Source organism: Triturus cristatus, chromosome 1_2 (genome assembly GCF_964204655.1).
Source record: "Triturus cristatus chromosome 1_2, aTriCri1.1, whole genome shotgun sequence".
Lineage (NCBI taxonomy): Eukaryota > Metazoa > Chordata > Amphibia > Caudata > Salamandridae > Triturus > Triturus cristatus.
Genome location: NC_140580.1, coordinates 348973700 through 348997118, shown reverse-complemented (window position 1 = coordinate 348997118; position 23419 = coordinate 348973700).

Sequence of the window (23419 nt, the reverse complement as noted above, 5' to 3'; positions counted from 1 at the left end):
TGGGAGACCCCTGAGTCTATGCCCAGAACCTTAACTCTGCCAGTCGAGTACTTACCTGAAAGCCGATAACCTACATTTTCTCCATAGGGTAACATTGACTCGTTTCACTTGGAAATTCTCACTGTCCTGGACGAAGGATAATAAGTTGGGCTATATAAATGTGCTGCAAGACAAAAAAGCAGAAAGAGACCAAACTTTATGGCATTTTTTTCCCACCAAAGCTGATGTTAACAGTATTTTGGCTATGGGAAACTGATTAAAGAAGCAGACAAGGAAAATGCATCAGTAAATGCAGGAAAATATGCGACAGCCAATAGAAATGGAGGAAAAGTAAGTGGCAAGCACCGGAACCAATGAAAAGCCAGGAAAGAGAGGAGGTGGGATGTAAGCCCCTTTTGAGTTTATATCGAAAACAATAGATTTCACATGCACACCGCTAGCTCTGTGCAGGCAAAACCTAAAACACACACACACTTAAAGTTTATTTACAGATGAGCGAATGCAAACTCAGAAAATCCTTGCTATTAGGCAGTCACGGTTTGCAGCTTACACCATAACTCATATCACCCACCAGCATAAATATGCCACTTTTCCAATGGCACAGGAAATAAAAAAGCTAACTACTTGGCAAAAGCATGCAGAACCACTGAAATTCTGCATTTATGGTATGCAACACACACAAGGGTAAATTCTGAAAATATTAGATTTTGAAGTAAAAATTATTGAGGTGTGTGGTAATAGTCCTTTAAAGAGTCCTTATCACTAACTTCTCCCTTCACACCACCTTCCTCTGCGGTCTTCCACTGTTTGCCACTTGAACCCTTTTAATCCCCATATCATCCTGAAATCTACTATCTGCATATCTCAGGTCATCTCCTTCCTCTACATGACTGTCTTTTCACTCTTTTAGCATGTACTTCGTTGTGTTGACTCCATTCAACACACACTGTGTTTAGGTCACAGCCTACCAGACAGCGCAGCTGTCTGGTTTGGTAACAACATCTTGGGGACATTCGGAAAGCTACAGTGGGAATGTATGCCACCCTTTGGTTACCATTGACTTTGTGGCTTGAAACTCACATTTGCTTGTTTTCTATTCGCTGGCTCTGTTTGTTTTAGGCTGTCCAGCTTGAGTTTATCCCTTTCCATGCCCAAACACTACTTACTATATTCTTTCAGGAATACTGGATTTCTTTAAACAGGTCTTTAAATCTTGCTTTTATCTTGTCACATTAGCTGTGCATTTAAAGACAGAGGTCAAAAGTCAGTCTCTGTCTTCTATGGAAATTGGTGTTTATTTTTCTTTCTTTGACTTCAAAGTGAGAGGATGTATGTGACAATCTTGCTGACTAGTGGGGGTGGGCTTGAGGAAGGCTGTACAGTTTTATTTTTTTGTCTGTCAATAAACTGTGTCAATATTATAGAATACATCTGAAATAGAAAAGCACAAATAAGTACATTTTTGGTATTCTGAAGTGTGGTGGAAACAAATATTTTATTTAAATCAAAACAAATCAATATACTCGGTGATTACATTTCCACACACCGTTTATGGGCTGTATACTTTTATCAGTAAAACTGTGTGTCTGTGCAAATGTAATGGTCATTTCAATTGAAGATGTTTTGTCTGTAATGGCAGTGCGCTACTGCACCAAGCATACTCCACTTTACCGCACTCCACTCTGCATCACTCCATACAATGCCACTCCACACTTCTTCACTAAACTCTGCTCTGCACCACACCATTCTATGACACTTCACTCTATGCCCCTCTACTCTACACCACAATACTCTATGCCAAAGCACTCTACTTCAAACTACCCTGCTATCCACCACTGCACTCTTCGCCCCTGCTCTCTACACCATCCACTCTGTGCCACTTCAGTATGAGCCACTCCACTCTGCAACACTGCACTCTATGACACTGCACTCTATGCCAATGCACCCTACTCTATAACACTCCACACAATGCCAGTGCACTCTATGCCACTCCACTGTACACCACTCTAATCTACTCTGCATTCTATGCCACTGTATTCTTCGTGCACCACTCTACTCTTCAATGAAACAAGCTACTCCAAGCAATTGCACTCTGTGCCACTGCACTCAGCACCACTGCACTCTGTGCCACTCCACTCTGTGCCACTGCACTCTACTCTATGCCACTCCACTCTACTCCAATCTGCCCTGCACCACTGCCAATATACTCTACTTTGCAATACTTTACACCATACTCTGTGCCATTGTACTCTACGTCACTGCAATCTACGTCACTCTATTCTTCTCTGCACCACTGTACTCCATGCCACTGTACTCTGCACCACTCTACGACACATCACACATTGCCAATACTCTCAACAACACTCTACTATGGGGGGGCGTGGCTTACCACGCGAAGCGGATGGACGTGCCTGGGTAGAGCTCCCGGCTGAGCTTCCCTATCCCGGGTGAATTACCCGGTAAACTTCTCCTGCACGGCCTGCAACTGCCGGCGGACCTGCCCTGAGACCCGATGCACGCACTGGCCGACTCCGGCGCTGATCGGTGATAAGACGCCGCACCGACACTAGAGGCGGGGTCGAGGCCGCTTTGGCGACGACGTTGCTGGGGACCCCGGCGACGCGAGTCCGCGGCTTCCAACAGACAGCTAGGCCTTGCGCTGAGGCCTATGAGGGAAATATCGCGGCGGCGCGCAGAGGCAGGCGGCCCCTACGAAGAAGCCCCTGAGCGACTGAGACTGTGCTTGGAGTGATCGGGCCCCCCCCCCCGAAGGTACGATCGGCGGGGGCAGCGGACTGGGGGCGACCTAGGGCACCCGCATGGAAAAGGTTTTGAAAGCCTGACTGGCAAGTGGGCGATCTGCTTGGGGCCCCGAGAGGGGCGGGGTGGCGCCGAGACGACGACGGAGCCCTGCCGATGCCACATAGCGGCTGATGCCCACTGGACGCTGCCGGGGCCGGCTTGCCCTGAGGGGGGAAGGGCTGCACCAGCGACACACGGACCTCACGAGCACACGAGGGGGCACCGAGCTGCTCTCCCCTCCTCCCCCCCCTCTTTCTCTGGCCTGTGGGGCACTGGGACCGGGCAGCTGGGACTGAGCTTGGGGTGGCCTGGGGAGCGCCACCCCCCTTCCCCCCAGGGGCATGATCGGAGGAGAAGGCAGACTGGAGACGACCTAGGGCACCCGCCTGGGAAACGGCTTGGACATCTGATCTGCACATAAGTGCGCTGCTTGGAGCCCTGGGAGCGGCGGAGTGGCGCCGGGACGACGACGGAGCCTCGCGGGTGCCGCACGGCGGTCGATGCCCTCTGGTCGCTGCTGGGGCTGGCTCGCCCTGGGGAGGAGTGGGCTGCTTCAGCGGCAAACGGAGTCTGCGAGCACGCGGGGAGCGCTGGGCTGCTCCCCCCCCCCTCTTTCTCTGACCTGCAAGGCGCTGGGACCTGGGGGCGGACTCCCACTGGCAGGGGGCAACGCTCCTAATAGACATACCTGCCCACATTGCCGCTGCCTACCGGGAAGTGCACAACCTCGAGGAGCGGGTGAGAGATGCGGACACGATTGCACACTTTGGTGGGAGTCGCCTGATATCTGCCCGGCTGGCTTTGCACCCTTCCCCACCAGGCGCCTCGGAAACCCCAACGGCTTGGCCGCGCCGTGCGGGACCTAGGGGCCCACGGCTCCGGAATCCGGTACCACCCTGGGACGGGCGAGTGGGGCACCCCCGTCCCTGGAGAAGGCCTGCGACCCGCTACAGTAACCTCGACGACACAGGGGCAACACACCACGCGGGACGGGCCCCCACTCCCCTCGCGCCTGGAGAGAACACCTTGTCTGCACCGCTGGCCTCATGTCTGGAGGGGTGCGAATGCGCACCGGATCGGGGAACGCGTCAACGAAGGGAAAACAAGCGAAAGCAACGCCCAAGATGGATGCAGAACAAGTGGCGTCGAAGCTGGACTGCGTCCTAGCAGCCATGGAACGTATGGAAGAATCCCTCCAACAGACCTGCACCTCCCTGGAGACCAGAATCGAGGGCGTGGCAATAGACTTAACCCACCACCGGGCTGACCACGGGAAGTTACAAGATCACACCAAGGCGCTGGAGGATACCATGGCAGTCATAGAACCGCAGGCGGCGCAAGCAGACAGAAAAGTACAAGATCTCCTGAACAGAGTGGAATTCTTGGAAGATCGAGCCGAGGATGCGGAAGGACGGGCACGCAGAAACAACATCCGCCTCATGGGCATTCCGGAGAAATGGGAAGGGATGGACCCGACTCGCCGAGTGAAGGAATGGCTGAGAGAACTGCTGCCAGAAGACGTGCTCTCCCCGTATTTCGTGGTGGAGAGAGCCCATCGAGTGCCTACAAGACCGCTCCCCCCTGGCTCTAACCCTAGACCGTTTCTCCTCCGAGTCCTCAACTATAGGGACCGCGATGCTATACTGCGCGAAGCAAGGAAGCTAGGGGACATCACTATAGATAATGCCAAGGTGATGTTCTTTCCGGACTACACGGTGCAAGTGCAGCGGCAGAGGCTTTCCTTTCTGGCAGTAAAGAAGCGATTACGCGAAGCCAACCTCAAGTACTCACTTCTCTTCCCTGCCAAACTGCGAGTGATAGCACGAGACGCGACGCACTTCTTCATGAGCCCGGAGGAGGCGGAGGCCTGGCTGGACGGAGGAATGCCCGAGGCACCGAGGAGAACGCTGGGAGCGGCCACTAAAGACCGGACTCGGGGACCGCGACGAAGACGCCGCCGTGGATCGCCCACGTCCCCGCTGACCGGAGACATGAGGAATCACTCCCCACCGGTGGATCTCATCCAACAGGAGCAGCGAGACGCACTGCGCAAGGTGGCTGCAATTAGCAACTCTCCGGCGCCATCACTTCACCCGGGAGCTAGCCCTGCTGTGTCCTTAACGGACGATGAGGCGGTGTTTGGGATCCCGGATACTCAGAGCTCGGGGGAACTCCCGGACGTCACGCCGCAAACAGTGGATTTATTTGGCTGATGGGAATTCGGTGGCGGCCTGACACATAATGCATGGCACAGACGCACCCCAGTACCTGTCTGGCTGCCTCACCCTCCACTGGGTGGGTCATGGGCCTACCGACGTCCACATCATCGCCGCTCTGGGGACTTGAGAACAGAGCCGGACACTGTGAGTACATTTTATATTTATAGACACGAGCTCCCATCACCCACACCGCAGACACTATGACACACGGTGCTACCCTAACGCAACGCTGACATAAGAGGCGCCCGGAGAGGGACACGCCCCCCTGAGACCATTGCCCACGATTGTCTGACTCTGAGCATGCCGTAGCTGTGCCACTGAGCGGCAGACACGGAGCGCCCGCTGAGCAGCAGCGGCCTCCGCACTTCACCCTGGAGAGATGCTGAGCTCTCCAAAGACTACACTGTTTGGTTCACTGTTGGAATATACGTCACAAGACACCCCTAAGACTGTATAGTTTACGAGCTCACTCGAGTGTTTGGACGGCGACATGTTGTGCAGCCGACCTTTTGGCATTTTTGACTTTGTTGCAATGTTAAGGCTATATGTTACCCCTTTCTTCCCTACCCCCATGTCCTGCAGGAGATCATGGCACTACACACATGGCGCCAGCACCAACTTTGCGATGGGGGCGCAGCGCTGGAGGGGGGGGAACGCGGCATTGGGAGTTCCACCTTGGGAGGGAGCGAGGGACGCACGTGCGCACGACTGCTATGGCTAACATACAAGTATGCACCTGGAATGTCAGGGGAATGCACACGCCGGCTAGGCGCTATCACATCTTTTCATATCTCAAGCGGCATAAAATCAACGTAGCGCTACTACAAGAAACACACTTAAACAGAGCCGAGGTACGGGCGCTACACCGCAGATGGCGAGGGCAACTGTATGCCACAGACTACTCCTCATACGCTCGCGGAACGCTGATATGGATCCGCCCTGGAACCCCTTGGGAAGTCACGGATATCGCTGTAGACCGGGAGAGCAGATTTGCTGCTGCGCAGGGCAGGCTAGATGGGCAACAAATTGCGCTAGTGTCCCTATATTCCCCCAACGTTGATCAGGGCGATTTTCTGGCGCGGCTCTCAGCGACCATGGCACCTTGGCATGCAACTTCGTGGATACTGGGGGGCGACTATAATTGCACGCTAGACGTAACATTGGATCGCTCCTCCCCGCCCCCACCTAACGCCTCCACACGGGGAGCCACGAAAGCGCTGCAGGAGTGGGCCACACAATGGGACCTGCATGATGTTTGGAGGATGCGCAACCCAGGGATGCGGGTATACTCCTACTATTCTGGTGCTCATGACTTACATGTCCGTCTGGACCGGTTCATGGCATCTACTGGCCTGCTGCCCCACGTCACAGACACGCGTTACATGGGCCGCACGCATTCAGATCACAACCCACACTTTATGTCCATAACCTGGGAGCAACCGTACCCCCCTGTGCCTACATGGCGCCTGCAACCTGCATTGTTACTAGACGCGGCTTTCTGCGATTCCCTACTCGCGCGTGCTGCGCAGTACTTTGAGGATAATACAGGCACGGCATCCACCCCCCAGGTGGAGTGGGACGCCTTCAAAGTAGTGCTCCGCGGACACTGCCTACACACGCAGGGCCATATGCGACACCAACTAGAGAAGGACCTGACTAGGTTAGAGACTGACTTGCTTGCCAAAGAGGAGGGAGCTCTGACGGGCGATGAGGACCCGTTGCACGAAGCCCGCACGGAACACGCGCGCCTATTAGAGCGGCTCCGCAGCGTAAACTATGCAGCACACTCCGCGAGAACGCACAGTCTAGGCGACAGGCCTGGCAAACTTTTAGCTTGGCTGATCTCCCAAGAAGCTCGCTCGGCCCCAGTGGCGGCCGTACGGGCGGAGGGAGGGGATCTAGTATACACACAACTACGCATACACGACACATTCGTCACCCACTATGAAGCATTGTATCGCTCTCGCCTACCGGTCCCTCACCCTGACATGGCCGGCTACCTCTCCCCCCTGCAAATGCCGCAGCTGACAATTGCACAACAAGACGAATTGGGAGCCCCACTCACGCCAGATGAGCTCCGAGAAGCCATCTTCAACCTGTCTAATGGCAAATCCCCGGGCCCGGATGGGCTCCCAGCTGAGCTTTACAAGGCCGGCTCGGATATTCTTGTCCCGGAACTCCTGAGAGTGTACAATGCGGCGGCGGACAGCGCCGCTTTACCCCCAACGTTAAACGAGTCCATGCTGGTCTCCATTCTCAAACCTGACAAGGATAGCACGCGGGTGGGCTCCTACCACCCCTTGGCGCTGCTAAACACAGACTACAAGATACTAGCATCTGTCCTAGCCAGGAGACTAGCCCCACATGTGCCCGACCTGGTGCACCGAGACCAAAATGGCTTTGTCCCCACGCGACATACTTCTCACAATATCCGTCGTCTTTTTCGGGTGCAGGAATACGCCACGCAGCAATGGCCCAGAGCGGGGTGTCTGATACTAGACCTGGAGAAGGCCTTTGACTCGGTAGAGTGGCCATACCTGAGAGCAGTCACAGAGAAGTATCAGCTGGGGGGAGGGTACAGAGCCATGGTTGACTTGCTTTATGGTAGACCGACAGTCCGAATCCGCACGGGAAGGCTCCTGTCAGCCGCCCTCCGGGTCCGCAGAGGCACTCGGCAGGGCTGCCCGCTTTCGCCATTGCTGTTTTCCCTGGCCATGGAGCCCTTGGCTGCAACTCTCAGAGCACGCGGCCCGGAATGGGGAATCCCCCTGGCGGACGGTCTACATGCGGTGTCGCTGTATGCGGATGACCTGCTACTCTACGTCAGAGACATCACTGATGTCCCTGCTTCCCTTACTGACATTTTCCGCACCTTTGAAGAGGTGTCGGGCCTGAGAGTCAATTGGTCCAAATCGGGGGCCTACCCATTTGGTCCGGACACGCCTGAATGTGACATCCGTCTGGGTGGGGACAGGCTACAGTGGCACCCCACCACCTTCCGCTACTTGGGGATAAGAATATACAGAAACCCAGCGGACGTCTTGGAGGGAAACCTCCTCCGAGCGATAGCCTCTGTCCGAGCGCAAATTGGATTCTGGAACACCTTACCCCTCAATGTGCCTAGCCGTGTAGCGCTGACCAAGATGATTGTACTGCCCCGGCTGCTCTATTATTTTGCAAATCTGCCCGTATATGTCCCCCCCAAGCTGTTCCGCGAGCTAGAGGTGCTGCTACGCAACTTTATCTGGAACAAGGGGAGACCGCGCGTGGCGCTGACCAAACTATACATGCCCGGGGGGCTTGGCGGTCCCTAACATGGAGTTGTACTACCTCGCGGCACAGATGCAATGGGTGGCGGGATGGCTAGGCGGCAAGCAGCTGGACGATACCACCTCGACTGCGGCTGCCTGGACACAAACACAAAACGCGTTGTTTCACCCGATAACCCGCACGCGCTGCCCCTCCCAGATGTACCTAGCAGTGGCGCGCAGGTGTTTTCTGAGGTGCCTCCGCCTCACGCGCGCAACAACACCATATGCTCCGATCCTGCCGCTTCTGGGCACACCTGGCCCGACGGGGCCGCTCACAGAGGCCCATTTGGCTAGCTGGGGGCGCGCGGGAGTGGACACGCTGGGCGACCTCTACGCGGATGGAGACTTGCTCACCTTCGCAACCCTGGCTGACGACGCGGCTCTCCCGGCAGGGCAATTCCTGCTGCATGCGTCCCTCCTGTGCCCACTCACTGTTTCCTGGGGCGACATCACGGTAGAACCCCCGATGCACAGCTTCATACAATATCTGCATGTCATGGGCAACGGTTCGCACGTTATACACTGGCTAGCGCAGGCACTGCAGGCACACTCGCAACCTTCCACACTACCGCTGCGAGAACGCTGGGCGATGGACAGGGGAGGAGACTGGACAGACAAAGAATGGACGCAGATCCTGGCTGGCCCGACCAACATCCCACGCAACCCCCGCTTTAAAATTATACAGCACTACATACTACAGCGCGCATATCTCACGCCCGACAAGATGAATAGATACTTCTTGCTGACGGACGCAGCTTGCCAGCGCTGCCTGCTACCGGGAGCAGACCTTCTACACATGCTGTGGCACTGCCCAGATGTACGGCCATATTGGGACGACGTATTGGCATTGCTCACGCGCGACACTAACGGGCAACTGCCGCATACATGGGAAGCATGCATATTGGGGCTATATAAGCGCACAAAAAACAACAAAGTGCAGGCGCGCTTCTGGGACATAGGACTTATAACGGCCAAGCGCTTGCTCACTAAACACTAGAAGGCCGCGGCCCCCCCGCACGTTAGGCACTGGAAAGTCTCCTTCACCAACTGGGCGCACGCGGAGAGCGTGGCGCTCCTTTGTGAGGAAATAGCAGGGCCCCGCAAATTCCCCATCGCCCAGATCTGGGATGACCTTTTCAAAGCGTTTCAGATGGCTTGCCAGGAAAGAGGGGTAACCTGAATCACTAACACCTGCCGCTTCCTTGTGGACTGGCGGAGGCAGCCTCAAAACTGCGGCGGCGCCACCTCCTGCTCCCCCCTGCCTGCCTCCGGTAGCCTCTGCTCCCACTCTCAGCGAGGCTGACACCAGAGGACTCACACTAAACGGATAACACACACACCTACTGCATGCTGCCGCCCCGATCCGAAGCAGTGCAAATGGCGCCTGGCTTGGGGCCCGGGCGGGAGGATGCGACCACTTCATCTCAACCTGCCACTCCCCCTTTAACGTAGCAGAGCGCCCTGCATACCGCGAACCTAAGTGTGGGCGTTGCGTAGATGCTTTGGACTCTCAATCAGCCCGGGGGCCCCTCAAACCCCCCCCCCCTCCCAGCTGCTATCTCCCGCGCACAGTGCACAGCCCCGCTGTGCCCCGCTAGGCGGCTGCTGACCCCTCCGCACTGGCGCACAATGATCTCCCCCCCCTCCCCCCTTGACCCTGTTTGAGTTAACAACCCTCATCCCTATTCCCCCTATCGCCGCATAAGCGTCGGGAGCAGCTTGCTTAACGACTGCGTTTCCCGACTGGATTCCTGATTTATCACAGATAGCAAATGGTGGCTGCGCTGTCTGGCGTCCCCGGAGCGCTGCCCTGCTTTGCGTGCCCTGCTCTCAGACGGTGGAGCGGCGATGACCCACCTGCCCTGCCAGGGATGGGAAACTACATATATAAATTGACGAAAAAATAAATTACATTTGGACAGAACACATACAAAACAGACAAAAACGCATAAACTTGCGTGGAGTCAAATATGTCAGGTGGTGAGATATTCTTTATATATAAATTACATCATTTATATTCACACCCATATATTTCTTTTTTAGCAAAAGAAGGTTGCCAAAGATGTAAGCATTATAGTGAATTTGTGAAAGAGTGACATAGTGACATATGTGACACAAACAGTGCGTAGTATATACACAGTGATTAGAAAAAGTATATGTACATAGTAAAACAGGCCAGTATAAGAATAAACAAATGACAATGTTTCCAAAGGTCAATTCAATTCGTTGTGAAACAAGGTCTTGGACTGGGCCTTAGGAATGTCGACGTTTCAACCCTATAAAAGCGATCCTAGATCATCATGCGGGTCTTCATCAGGACTAATGATACACAATGGCAACCTAACGGGCAGTTTAGGTCAGCCTTAAATTGGTACAGTGCGGAAGACCCGCATGATGATCTAGGATCGCTTTTATAGGGTTGAAACGTCGACATTCCTAAGGCCCAGTCCAAGACCTTGTTTCACAACGAATTGAATTGACCTTTGGAAACATTGTCATTTGTTTATTCTTATACTGGCCTGTTTTACTATGTACATATACTTTTTCTAATCACTGTGTATATACTACGCACTGTTTGTGTCACATATGTCACTATGTCACTCTTTCACAAATTCACTATAATGCTTACATCTTTGGCAACCTTCTTTTGCTAAAAAAGAAATATATGGGTGTGAATATAAATGATGTAATTTATATATAAAGAATATCTCACCACCTGACATATTTGACTCCACGCAAGTTTATGCGTTTTTGTCTGTTTTGTATGTGTTCTGTCCAAATGTAATTTATTTTTTCGTCAATTTATATATGTAGTTTTCTGTTAAAAGTATTTGTCAAGCAAAGTAATTGTGTGGTCTCACCCGACAGAACCACTGTTTTTCATATAACTTATACCCAGGTTCTGAGGGACACAGGGTCACCCCATTGTTTATGAAACCTACCAGGGATGGGTGCGTCCGAAGCTTGCAGTAAACTCTTGTCGAGGGCGCGCAGTGTTGAGAGCTGGGCATGCCCCGATGACCAGCGGATTGAGGGATACAGCGCTCGGGGACTGGGCGTGCACCACACAACGCACACATGGACCCGAATACGAAATTGCAGGCTAGAATTGCCTGACTTAAGTGCAAGGTTTTCTTCTTTAAGCCACAGTGAGCTGTGCTGGCGCACTGGCGCCGCGCCCGGCCCGCGTTGCGGATATGGCGCTGGTGCTGTACAGACTAGGGGCCCCTAAGTCTGAGATCCTTAATGATGCTCTGCACAACTTTAGATGGGGCCTGGGCGGTGGCTGTGGCGCGGGCTGAGGCGCGACGCCAACCCTGCTGCCGACACTGCGAATCAGGAGCACCAAACACACACAAACAACAAAATAGACCTACCACTTGCTCAGGTGCGCGTCCAAGGACTACAGCAATGCCACCAAGTACAACGCCGCCGGACCCCCGGGTTGTCGGCTGAATGGCTGTGTCAAATTGTTTGAAAAGCATTTACCTATTGCATAGCTGCTTTGACACCATGGATGGTGCATGTACACTATATGATGATGCAACTGTGAATAATAAAGGTTTTCCACAAAAAAAAAAAAAACAACGCTCTACTATATACCACTGCACTCCAGGACAATTTACTCTGCAACACTGCACTCTCTGCCACTGTACTCTACTCTGTGCCGTTCTACTCTGCACCACAATATGCCAATGCACTCTATGTCAATACACTCTACACCATTACACTCTATTCTACTACACTCTGCATCACTCCACTCTATGCACTGCACTCTACCGTGTACCACTCCACTCTACTCTGCAGCACTCCACTCTACACCACTTCACTCTATGTCACTCTACTCTGAAACACTGCACTCTCTACCACTGAACTCCACCCCACTCTTTTCTGCACCACTGCATTCTATGGCACTGCACTCTACTCTGCACCACTTTACTCTATACCACTCTACTGCATTCTTCGGCAATGTACTGTATGCCACTACTCTCTACTCTGCATCACTCCACTCTATGCCACTGCACTCCAAGCCACTATAATCTTCACTGTACCATTGCCCTCTATGCACTGCACTCTATGCCACTGCACTCTACTCTGAAACAATCTACTCTATGCTGCTGCACTCTACGCCACTCTATTCCACTCTGTGCCATTCAGCTCTATGGTACTCCACTCTATGCCACTGCAATATACGCTGCACCTACACTCCATGCTACTCTTTTCTATGCTGCTGCACTCTACACCACTGCACTTAATGCCAATGCACTCTATACCACTTTACTCCAAACCAATACACTCTATGCCACTGCACTGTATGCCAATCTACTCTGCATCACTGCACTGTAGGTCACTAAACTCTACTCTGCAACACTCTACTCTACGCCACTGAACTCTACTCTACACCATCTTACTCTATGTCACTTTACTCTGCACCACTCTACGTCACTGCCCTCTACACTGATGCTCTCTGGGCTACACTACTCTGCTCCACTCTGCTCTATGCCAGCGCACTCTACCCCACTCTACTATGCACTGCACTCTTTGCCACTGAACTTTACACCACTCCAGTCTAGACCACTCCACTCTGCTCTGCCAATGCTGTTGAAGATTCCAGTAATCTCTTTGCATGAGCTGAAAGCCATTTTGTACTTGGCAGCCATTTTAGTTAGCTATGTGCTGGCCATTTGCTGTTTCCCTCTCCCAGAGTCTTGCACATGCTCAAATGGGCCTAGCTAGTAGAATGCACCTGTTCCTAGTATAGAACTGTCAGGCTGTTCCAACTGATGTCAGCAACTTATTACGCCTCCTACTTGTTGACTGTGCAGTTTCTGTATGACCATCTATGTGCATAACTCTTCTCATGTGTACTTGTACCGCCTTTTTCAGCCCCTTTGTGGGTATAAAAGGACCATGCTTCTTCTGTTCGGTGTGCTACTTCACTCAACACCGAAGGGTGCTGTGTGAATGTAGTTCCACCTCATGAGGTTTATTAAACTTTTTATTTTCTATCCCAGTTTCTGTGCCAACTTTTTCCTATTGGTCTGAGGACTCTGTGCAGAGAAGGGCGAACCCCTTGCACTGGTAGGCCTAGCTGAGGTCACCATCAACAAATTGGCACCCAACTACTGGGGCTGATCGGTGACTCGGATGCCCAAAGGATTGGTCGCGACGAAGGATTGGAATCTCGCTCTGGACGCGATCTCTGCCCGATGAGACCCGAGTCTTGGCAACCACGGCGTTTTTCCTTTCTTTCTGATCTGACCATCCAGGTGGTGCCGGTCCTCGACTGAGATCTCTTCTGTTGATTCGCCGTGCAGTGACCATTTGGTCGATTTTAGAACTTGGCAGTTGGAACCTGGACACCAAGTGATTGGTAAGTGTCCCTCTGAGGTGCTTGCTGTTGGTTTTGATGCCTGGGATTTGTAAGGTAGTTTAGTAACACTTACTGTGGCTTTTGGATTTTGGAATTGGTGTTGGCCAACTTGGTCTGTCATGAGATTTATATATGGATTGCAATCTATATATGCAGGTAATGAGGAGAATTTTCTCTATTTGAATTGATTTGAACGGCACATCGTACTAAAGGTACCTTAAGTGCTACTTTGATTATAATACTGCATATTCTGCACTATTTTTGGCATGCCTGTTTTTAGCACACTTCATAGGATGTGTTGCTTTTGTAGTGGTACCAATTTTAGACTAGATGAAGCACAACCGGCCCCCCGGAGGGGACGCCTAATAGGGATATGTATATTAAGTATGGTCTTTCTTCTATAATGTACAGCGCATTATGGAATAAATACACTCGTAAGGATCCTGAGTTGCGTTGGCCTATGTATGGGTCATTTGATTTACGAAAGATTGAGTATGTGGAACAATGTATGTTTAAGCGAAAGACTAGGCAAGAGATGTTTAATTGTGTATGAATGTGGGAGAAAGAAGTGCGTGAACGAATGAAGCGTGAGCAAGCCTTGATTGAAAAAGAACAGCGAAAGAACATTTATGTGAAAGCATTAGAGCTGAAGAACAAAGCAGTTAATTGTAAGCAAGTGCGTGATGGCCTTTTTGTTTTCCCCCAGGTGAATTTATGAATGTGTTGCTTTCTTGGATGTACCATTTTTAAACTTGTATATAATTAGCCGGCTCCCCTAGAGGGGATACTTAACTAGGTTTAGGTATAAAAAAGTATTTATTCTTTGGTGACTAGTACCCCGAGGAACTAAATATGTACATAGAAAGGATCCTGGTCTGTGCACTTAGTAACATTCATAAGTGGTGATATGCAGAGCGTTTTTTCTTGGTGTTCTGCCAGCCAAATCTAGTGAATATGACTTACAACTAGTATTTACAAATGGTTTGGTTTAAGTACAGTCTGTGGGCTGTCTTTTGTTTCTGTTCTAAGTGTTGATCTGTGGGTTAAATGTGTGTTTAAATGTCTGTGGTTTGTCATTAGTGGTACTTGTAAGTAGCGATTGCGCTCTTGGTGCAAGAATGGCTAGCCTTAAGTGCCCTGTGTTCTGTGTATATGACACCGGTTTGAAAATGTCTGGAATGAGCTCAATGGTTTTTTTTGTCATCATTCTGTTATGCCAAATATCATTAAAATAAAATACATTTTAAAAGAATCCAGCAATGAATTATATAATATAGGCTAAATAGCTGCACGCTATCATTAAATTGACAGAGTAAGACAATATACATGTGTGCAAATTGCCACAATGTTCAAGATAAAATTAGAATCCACATTTAATAGGAATAAAAAGCTTAAAAAAAAACGAAATTATGTGTTTTGCAATAGATAAACTAAGATACAAAATGTCACAGCATTTATCCTTCTGTATTAGGTATTAAAAGGCAATTACATTATCTGAGTGAATTGGTTGTTGCTGACCCAAAATACACATTACAGAACGACAGATTTGTGCTGGCTGGCAAGGCTGACTTGAAAGGCATGTGAATTCGACGCCTTTACGTGTCAAGCAGCTGTGTCAGCACGTGGGTATTTCTGACTCCGGCCACAGAGAACAGCTGAAGTCAAACACGGTGTAAAATGTGGCATTTCAGACTGCTGTTTTAAAAGTTAGAAATATAGTTTCATTATTTTTGATAAACAGAGGACAGATTGACAGTAGGGATTTATTTTCTTAATGCCTTTTTAAATAAGGATAAGAGTGGTTTTTGATGTTAAATAATAATGACTGTCCTTCATTTAAAAGTGGCGCAGACTTTCAAGTTTGGTTTCTGTTCTTAGGGCTGTGAATGAATGCGTTTAAATATGATAGGCAAGGGATGCAGCTTGCTTTTCATATGTGGACTCATCAAAATTATTGGATTTATATAAAAAATGTTATTTAAAATAGGTGCATTAAATTCGTTTTGTAATATTTATAATGCCTAATAATGATGCTGTGACCTCCTAGCATCCAAATTGAATTTAAGCCATGCTATACAGCAATAGGGGGTCACTTACATGTGAAATGTCACTTTACCCAGGCGTACAAAACATTTTTATAAGGGTATACATTATACATTTCTGATGCCACATCTCTGGGATATGTAGGGGACATTCTGGGGATGACTATTATGCAAAAACATTGTAGGATATTCATTTTTAAGTGCCCCAAACATCAAAGTCGAAATTGAGTAAAATTCACTGTTTAAATGAGGTTATTCCAATCAGAGCAGCTTTTAAACTGCCTCAGGCTACAGTAAATGCACATATGTAAGCATAGAATGAATAGCTGACATCTATACTGCTAGACAAGCACTCGGCACACTGCTTACAAATATAAATATGTACAAACAAACTGGCAGAAGTTATTACGCTTACCTCTGAATTGCTGGTATACAGGAATGAAGTGGGGTTTGCTGTTGCTCTTTCCGTTTCCAGGGTCACTTTGAATTGGGACACCCCCATGAAAACCTTGCACTCAAGATGGGACAGCTGCATAGGTTAAAGGCCGAAGTCCTACATTTAGAAGCCTGCAGGGCTCAGCGCAACGTTTGCTTTGACATTTCGACATTTGAAAGACGAAATGACAGGGCAGGGACAGAAAGAGGTTTTGCTTACTTTTTTGGCAAAAGCAAGTTTTTGTTCACTCACATGAATAGATTGCATAATAATAATGGTATATGTAAGCTTTTATTAAGACAATGGCTCTGTCATATGTATAGCACTAATGCTTTTAGGGCTGAATTAAGGAAGCAATGGGATTTAGTTTGAATTCATGTGCCCTCGTGTTACACTTGTACATTTGCCAAAGGAATATGTTCTTTAGCTAGCCGAATGTGCTATTTAGCTCCTCAGAGTTTGTTTATGCCCAGTTGCTACAAATTGGGGTTGATAGTGTTGACAGAATGAAACCTGTTACAGGTTTCCTACTGTCAAAAATGGGGGGAGGAGGCTAGCTCCTCTACAAATTAAGGGTAGGCAAATTTATGTTTTCTCTCTCTTTTTCCTAATTTCTTTTGAGCCTGTCTAAACTGTCTGTGAAATAGCCATGAGACATTTAATTGGCTATTCAGTAATACTGTTTTAAACATTATTGGCATTAATGAAATGAATAAATAAATTTGCTATGTTACTGCCCATCCTGTCTGATGAAATTATGAAAGGATGAGTAGTCTAGATTGTGGTTTCCTTATTTGATCTTTAAGGGGAACTAGCTGTGGGTAGTTTTTGTTCTAAAATTCTCAGGTGATAACACCACTATTGTTTGTTATTCTCATGCTACATACAGTTTTGCAAGGGCATTGCTAGTTTTTATTAGCTAGTCTGTGTAAATAAACTGACAGTCCTAACCAGAGCTGATGTTGCATAGTTTGGATTGTGAAAAGTAGAATGCAGGGAAGATGCCTATGTGATCCTTAGCAAACATTTTTGAGGAAAATATCGTTTTATAGGAGTCTGTGTGTCACAAGATGTTCTGCTGGAGAAAATGTACCCATTATGTTGAAGTTTTTTAGTTCTTTATGTAATAGGAATCCCTGTTAAAGTAGCAGTTTTAGATTTTCCTGTCGCTCCTATAACATGAGAGCATGGTCCTAAGCATACAATGTAGGTGCTTTTATTAAGAGAAATCATTTTAGAAGTGTCTGCAGTCCTGTATCAGTAATGCAAAGTCTATGAGTGAAAGTGTAGAACATTTCCTTTTTTCTTGAGGGTCTTTAGATGATTAAGATAGGAATATACAGATGTAAGGATTTGGAGTATGTCTGTATTGTTTTTCTCTTTTCCTCAGAATTTAGTAAATGAACACAGACTTCCTTGGCTGCTTGGGATTGGGTGACGTATTACTCTTGTCAGTTCACCAAAGAGTTCCTTTTATACTTGCCAATAGGTCGAGGCTGTTGTTTTTTTTACTCTCACATAGATGAAAGTGGTTCTTGGGTGCCTTGCTAATATATGGGGCGTCCCTAGTCTGAGACTATCCTCTCTGTTGATAGATTATTTCTGTGCCTTGTCTAAAGACCTTTTGTTCTGTCCACCAATAGATATTTGCTGCCTTACAACCATTGCCAGAGGGGCACGGACATCAGATCCAGCTTGGAGAGTCAGCACCAGTCCAGCTTGAAGTCAAAGTGAAGGTAACCAGCACAGGCATTGCTGGCAACCAGGACCTCAGTGAAGGTAGAAGGCCGGAAGCACTGGGATGTGAAGTGTGTACCCCTGCCACTGTCTTGGGCGAAAGACGGGGTCACAAATCAGAAAGGAGAAATCGTGGATCAAGTATTTGATGCCCAGCTAAGAGTCACAAACCAACCAGATCAGCAAGAAAGTTTTTGCTTGAGGTAACCCCCTTTGAAACAAGGGTTGCTTCAGGCACTTCAGCATCACGCTCCTGAATGCTGGCTGTAAAGTTTTCACCTTTGTTGGTCAAGAGATACCTGGGCACACTAAATGACGAAAGAGCAGTGTGCCAGCAGAGCAATACAGGAATTAGGGAAGGACTTGAGTTCAGGGTACAGGTGCTGTGTCTCTGGTGCCTGTTAGATTGAAATGAAGAAAACTGGTGCACTGCCTGAGACACTGGACAGGATCGCTGAGAGCATTTGCCCTGGTGGGTGATTGCCCTATCCTGAAAAAAGAAACTTTTCCCTTGAATCTAGGCCATGATTCCTGAGTTGCGAGTCGTGCAGCTCCACCGTGGGAACAACAAGAGCCTGCCTGTGAGGCTCAAACGGACACAGGGAGAAGATTCCCCTCTGGTTGGTTGTACAGCGGCTTTAATTTCCCAAGGACTTCCTTTTCTTTTTTGTTGAAAATGTACCCCATTGGTCGTCCCATTTTTGAGGAGGAGCAACCCTTTGCAGCTCTTCGTCCTAATTCTCATGGTCCTGTGTGGTCCTCCTGGTCCCCTGGATCCAGGATCATTTTTGTATTAATATGTCTGACTGCTTTCATAATTGTATTGGGAATAATGTTTATTCTGCGAGAGAAAAGTTCATCTGAGCAGCTGATAAATGTTACTTTACCCTTTCCTTGATTAATACTCTAGCCCTCATAAAGGAAATACTGGAAAAGTCTAGTGAAAATGTTTTTAATAGATATGTACTGTTGGCTATTTTGATATTGAAATTGATGGTCACTGAAATGCATAGCAGCCTTGAAAATGTTTTTACTGGATGGTTCTAGGATTTGCTTAGGACTAGAAAGCTAATAGTTCTGTTTCTGATAATAGTAATTATTCTCTCCTGCTATCTGTATGACCCAATTCTCTGTTCCCTTTGTACTCCTGCTTATACCTTATACATACCAGCTTAACAATATTTAGAATGAGAAATGCCCACCTAGCAATGAATTAGGATATTGATAAATTTATGAAAAAATTAATGTGCATATTTTTTGTTTTCCTACTGGATTATGGGAAATGTCTTTAGCTCATGCTAAAAGGACCGTCTGTTGAAGATTGCATTAATCTCTTTGCATGAGCTGAAAGCCATTTTGTACTTGGCAGCCATTTTACTTAGCTATGTGCTGGCCGTTTGCTGTTTCCCTCTCCCAGAGTCTTGCACATGCTCAAATGGGCCTAGCTAGTAGAATGCACCTGTTCATAGTATAGAACTGTCAGGCTGTTCTAACTGATGTCAGCAACTTATTACTCCTCCTACTTGTTGACTGTGCAGTTTCTGTATGACCATCTATGTGCATAACTCTTCTCATGTGTACTTGTACCGCCTTTTTCAGCCCCTGTGTTGGTATAAAAGGACCATGCTTCTTCTGTTCAGTGTGCTACTTCACTCAACACCGAAGGATGCTGTGTGAATGTAGTTCCACCTGATGAGGTTTATTAAACTTTGTATTTTCTGTTCCAGTTTCTGTGCCAACTTCTTCCAATTGGTCTGAGGACTCTGTGCAGAGAAGGGCGAACCCCTTGCACTGGTAGGCCTAGCTGAGGTCACCATCATCAATGCACTATATGCAATTCTACTCTGCTACATCACACTCTGTGCCACTCCACTCCATGCCAATGCATTCTACACCACTGCTCTATGCTACTGCACTCTACCCTGCACCCTCCACTCTACCCTGCACCACTGCACTCTACGTCACTCTACTCTGCACCACTCCATTCTACACCACTGTGCTCTACGCCACTACTCTCTGCCATGCCACTGACCTCTGCACCACTCCACTCTATGCCACTTCACTCTACCCTGAAACAATCTACTCTATGACATTGCACTCTACGCCACTCAACTCCACTCTGTGCCAATGCACTCTATGCCACTCCACTCTACTCCACACTGACTCTCATGCCATTCAGCTCTACTCCACTCTACACCCTTCCACTCTATGACACTCTACTCCCTCTACGCCACTGCACTCCACGCCACTTCACTTTATGACACTCCACTCCACGCCACTATTCTTTACCCCATTAACTTTTAGCCATGCTGAATAGCAGCCACACTGGTGTACAACATGACTAAAACATATTGGCAAAGCCAATAGCTCTTGTATAGGCGAGACCTATGCGTGTTCCCATTAGTCACCACTTTGATGTTCATGGTGTTGCACTGCACAATCCTGTAGGAAAGAGAATGCCCTTAAAATCATGCATCTGTTATGTGCCTCGTGACTCAGCACGGAGGGTCCTAATGCAACAAAAATCTCGCCCCAGAGAGATCTGGTTTCCATGGCAACCACAAGCACCTCTATTCTGAGCCTGGCTCACACTGCCTGGGGCAATAAAAAGATCACTCACAGTAGCACTGGCTTTATAAATGCTGCACTGAATGCAAAACACCTCAAACAAGAAAGAGGAGCTAAATATGTTGGACAATGCATTCTAGTACGATATGCTGAGACACGCACTAAAATAAGTTAGTCTAACCCTCAATGTGTGGGAATTGCCAGGGATGAGTGTGGGCCCTAGTATAGGCATCTTTATCTGAGCAAACTACTGGCTATTTGTGTTTTAAAATTTTGGATGGACCAGGACCTGATACTGAAAAATGAAATTATGTAAAATCCGCTTTCCTTTTTTTGTAGCTTGGTGATTTGGCCTCTGCTTGCTTTAAAATTAACTTAGAGAAAGTGTAGGTGGCTCTGAAATACTTTTGCAGTTTGCGATTTTTACTGACCTTGATATAAACACACCAGTTATTTTTCATCAGGTAAGACTTAAATAGTTTGTCAATTACAGTATTCTGGTTAACATGTTTTAGACATGTCTTAATAACGTAGGCTGTGACTCCTGTAAAACATTATTATTTACACATCTTTAGCCATGTTCCCTTTAGATATCCCACAAACCAAAATTCCACTCAAAGCATTGTAGGGCATATATAAATTGCTTATTTGAGAAAGAGTAAGGCCAGTTTGTGCTGCACTGCTCTAGATGAAGGCACTAAGGAGCATATCTACAAGGAGCTAGCGCCGCCACAGTGTCACTTTTTTTGACGTAGCGTCTGCGCAATCAGTGCTCCACACCGCTCCAGATTTACAAACTGACGCATTGGGCCCTATGTGTTAGATTGTAGAGGCCTACGTCACATTATACCTGCACCAGGTAGAACTGACGCAGTAAAATTGGCTACATTTCACTACGTCACTCTATGACTTGACTGCGTTAAAAATTCTTATGCCTTCTCAAACCAAGCATAATGTGCAGGGCTTTTAACATGGGACTAGCCTCTGTGTTCTGAGGCATTGCTGAGTTGCATAAGTCTTACGACAAACTCCAGCAATGCGTCACTTTAGCACCAACAGATGTGTCGGAATTTCTGACATATCTGTGGATCCTTGCACCATGGAGCCCTATATTGTAAATATAGCGCATCAATGGCATCGTTGGGGCATCTGCGGTAGGCGCAACAATATGATGCATTGATGCCGAAGCGTCCGTTCCTGTAAATATGCCCCAATCTTTGTTATGATCCACTACGCGTGGAATAGGGGTGTCTCTCCTGTAGAGTCAAAAATGTTTTATACCGCTTCTGGTCCTGACCTTTGTGATGTGGACCATAAAACCAGAGCAAAGTTTTTCAAAGCCCCAGTCAAAAAGTCAATTTGCCATTTGGATACTCCCCAATTCACACAACACGGACGACCATTTTGAGGCTTTTGTTGAAATCTAGTAGCCTCTCTTTGCTTCATGTGGTGGAGCCTTAAAGCATCTACCTACAGTTGCCTTAATGCAAAATGTATAAGTGCTACTATTTTGGGCATGAGCTTAGTGTGATACCACGCCATAGACATGACCCAATAACAGGCTCTTTACAAAACTAAAACAATGGTCATGTAATAAACTTGTAGTCTATCAGTGCGTCTCTTTGAGAAGAATGATGAGTAGCAAGTATGGACACATCAGAGCATATTAAACCATTAATGCCCTCAGTTTTCTCAACACACGATTATCCTCAACTGCCATTCCCATAATTAGAGCTGCATTGTGTGGGAATATTAATTTAGGGAATCATCCATAAAAATTGTAATCCACTTTGGACAGCTGAGAGGGGGCTTGTGGCCTTAGACTGGAGTTGGAGTCAAATGTCAAAATCACTTGACTTATATATCCCAATACACATTCCGCAGGTTCAGGAGGATTACAGCTGTTTCCCTTAATCTTTCTTATATTTGGCTTCGAGCTGGTGCACATATACTCTATTTAAAGATAACATCAATCAAGCCAATATCGCAGCAGTTGCCCTGGAATATTCGGAGGAGATTTGGGCAGTTTACTAATAGTAGAATTGACAATTGTATCAATATAATTAATAAGATCCCTACATGGTCTCTGTCTCCCTGTCTTGCGAAATGTACGAGCTTGAATCAAGTGACATTGAAAACCTTTCTGATCAACACTGTGCTTTTGAATGTTGTGTGTTTTGTTGTTTAATAAATTATGACAAAGTGAAATTTGTGTCTATTATTTGTCACGTGATGTTAGATTTACTTACTTTCAGGACTTGATGAGGACTAGGTGAAGTAATGAGTATACTGATATGTAAATAAATTGGATTGGATGAAAGGTGTAGTTTCGTTTCACATCACTTTGTGCCACATTTGGTATTGCAAGAAAAACATTTAGAAACGTAAAGAATGAGACAAAACATTTGAATCTAAATCATAGATAGTTTAAATACCATGTGGTGCTGAGGACGGGTGTGTTGGCGGTTTCTGTGGTGTGTCAGTTGCATCAGCCTTACCAGTTTTTGCTTCCTGTATTCAAGAAAGCGGACATGCCACATGCTTCACAGCCATGCTGCCCAGAATCGGAGACGTTTTCATGGGCAAAGTGAGCTCTGGCCCAAGGCCCCAGCCTTTCAGGAGACCCCCATAGTTCTGCACAGTTGTGCTTTAATGACCTTGAACATTTTTTTTAAACAGATTATTTTAAATACTGTTTTCCTTTAATTAATTTTAATGTGGGTGATGTGTGAGAGTCTATTACAGACATTTTGCAGAGAAATGTTGACTTTATGTTTTATGCAACATCCATAACAAAGTTTCTTTTAGATAAAGACAGAACCTTCGATATGAGAAATGGGAGGGTGCCACAGAGATCATTTGAAGTAATATTAGTGAGCTGCTGCTGTGTTACAATATTGTCAATATCTCTGAATATTAAATGCAAACAC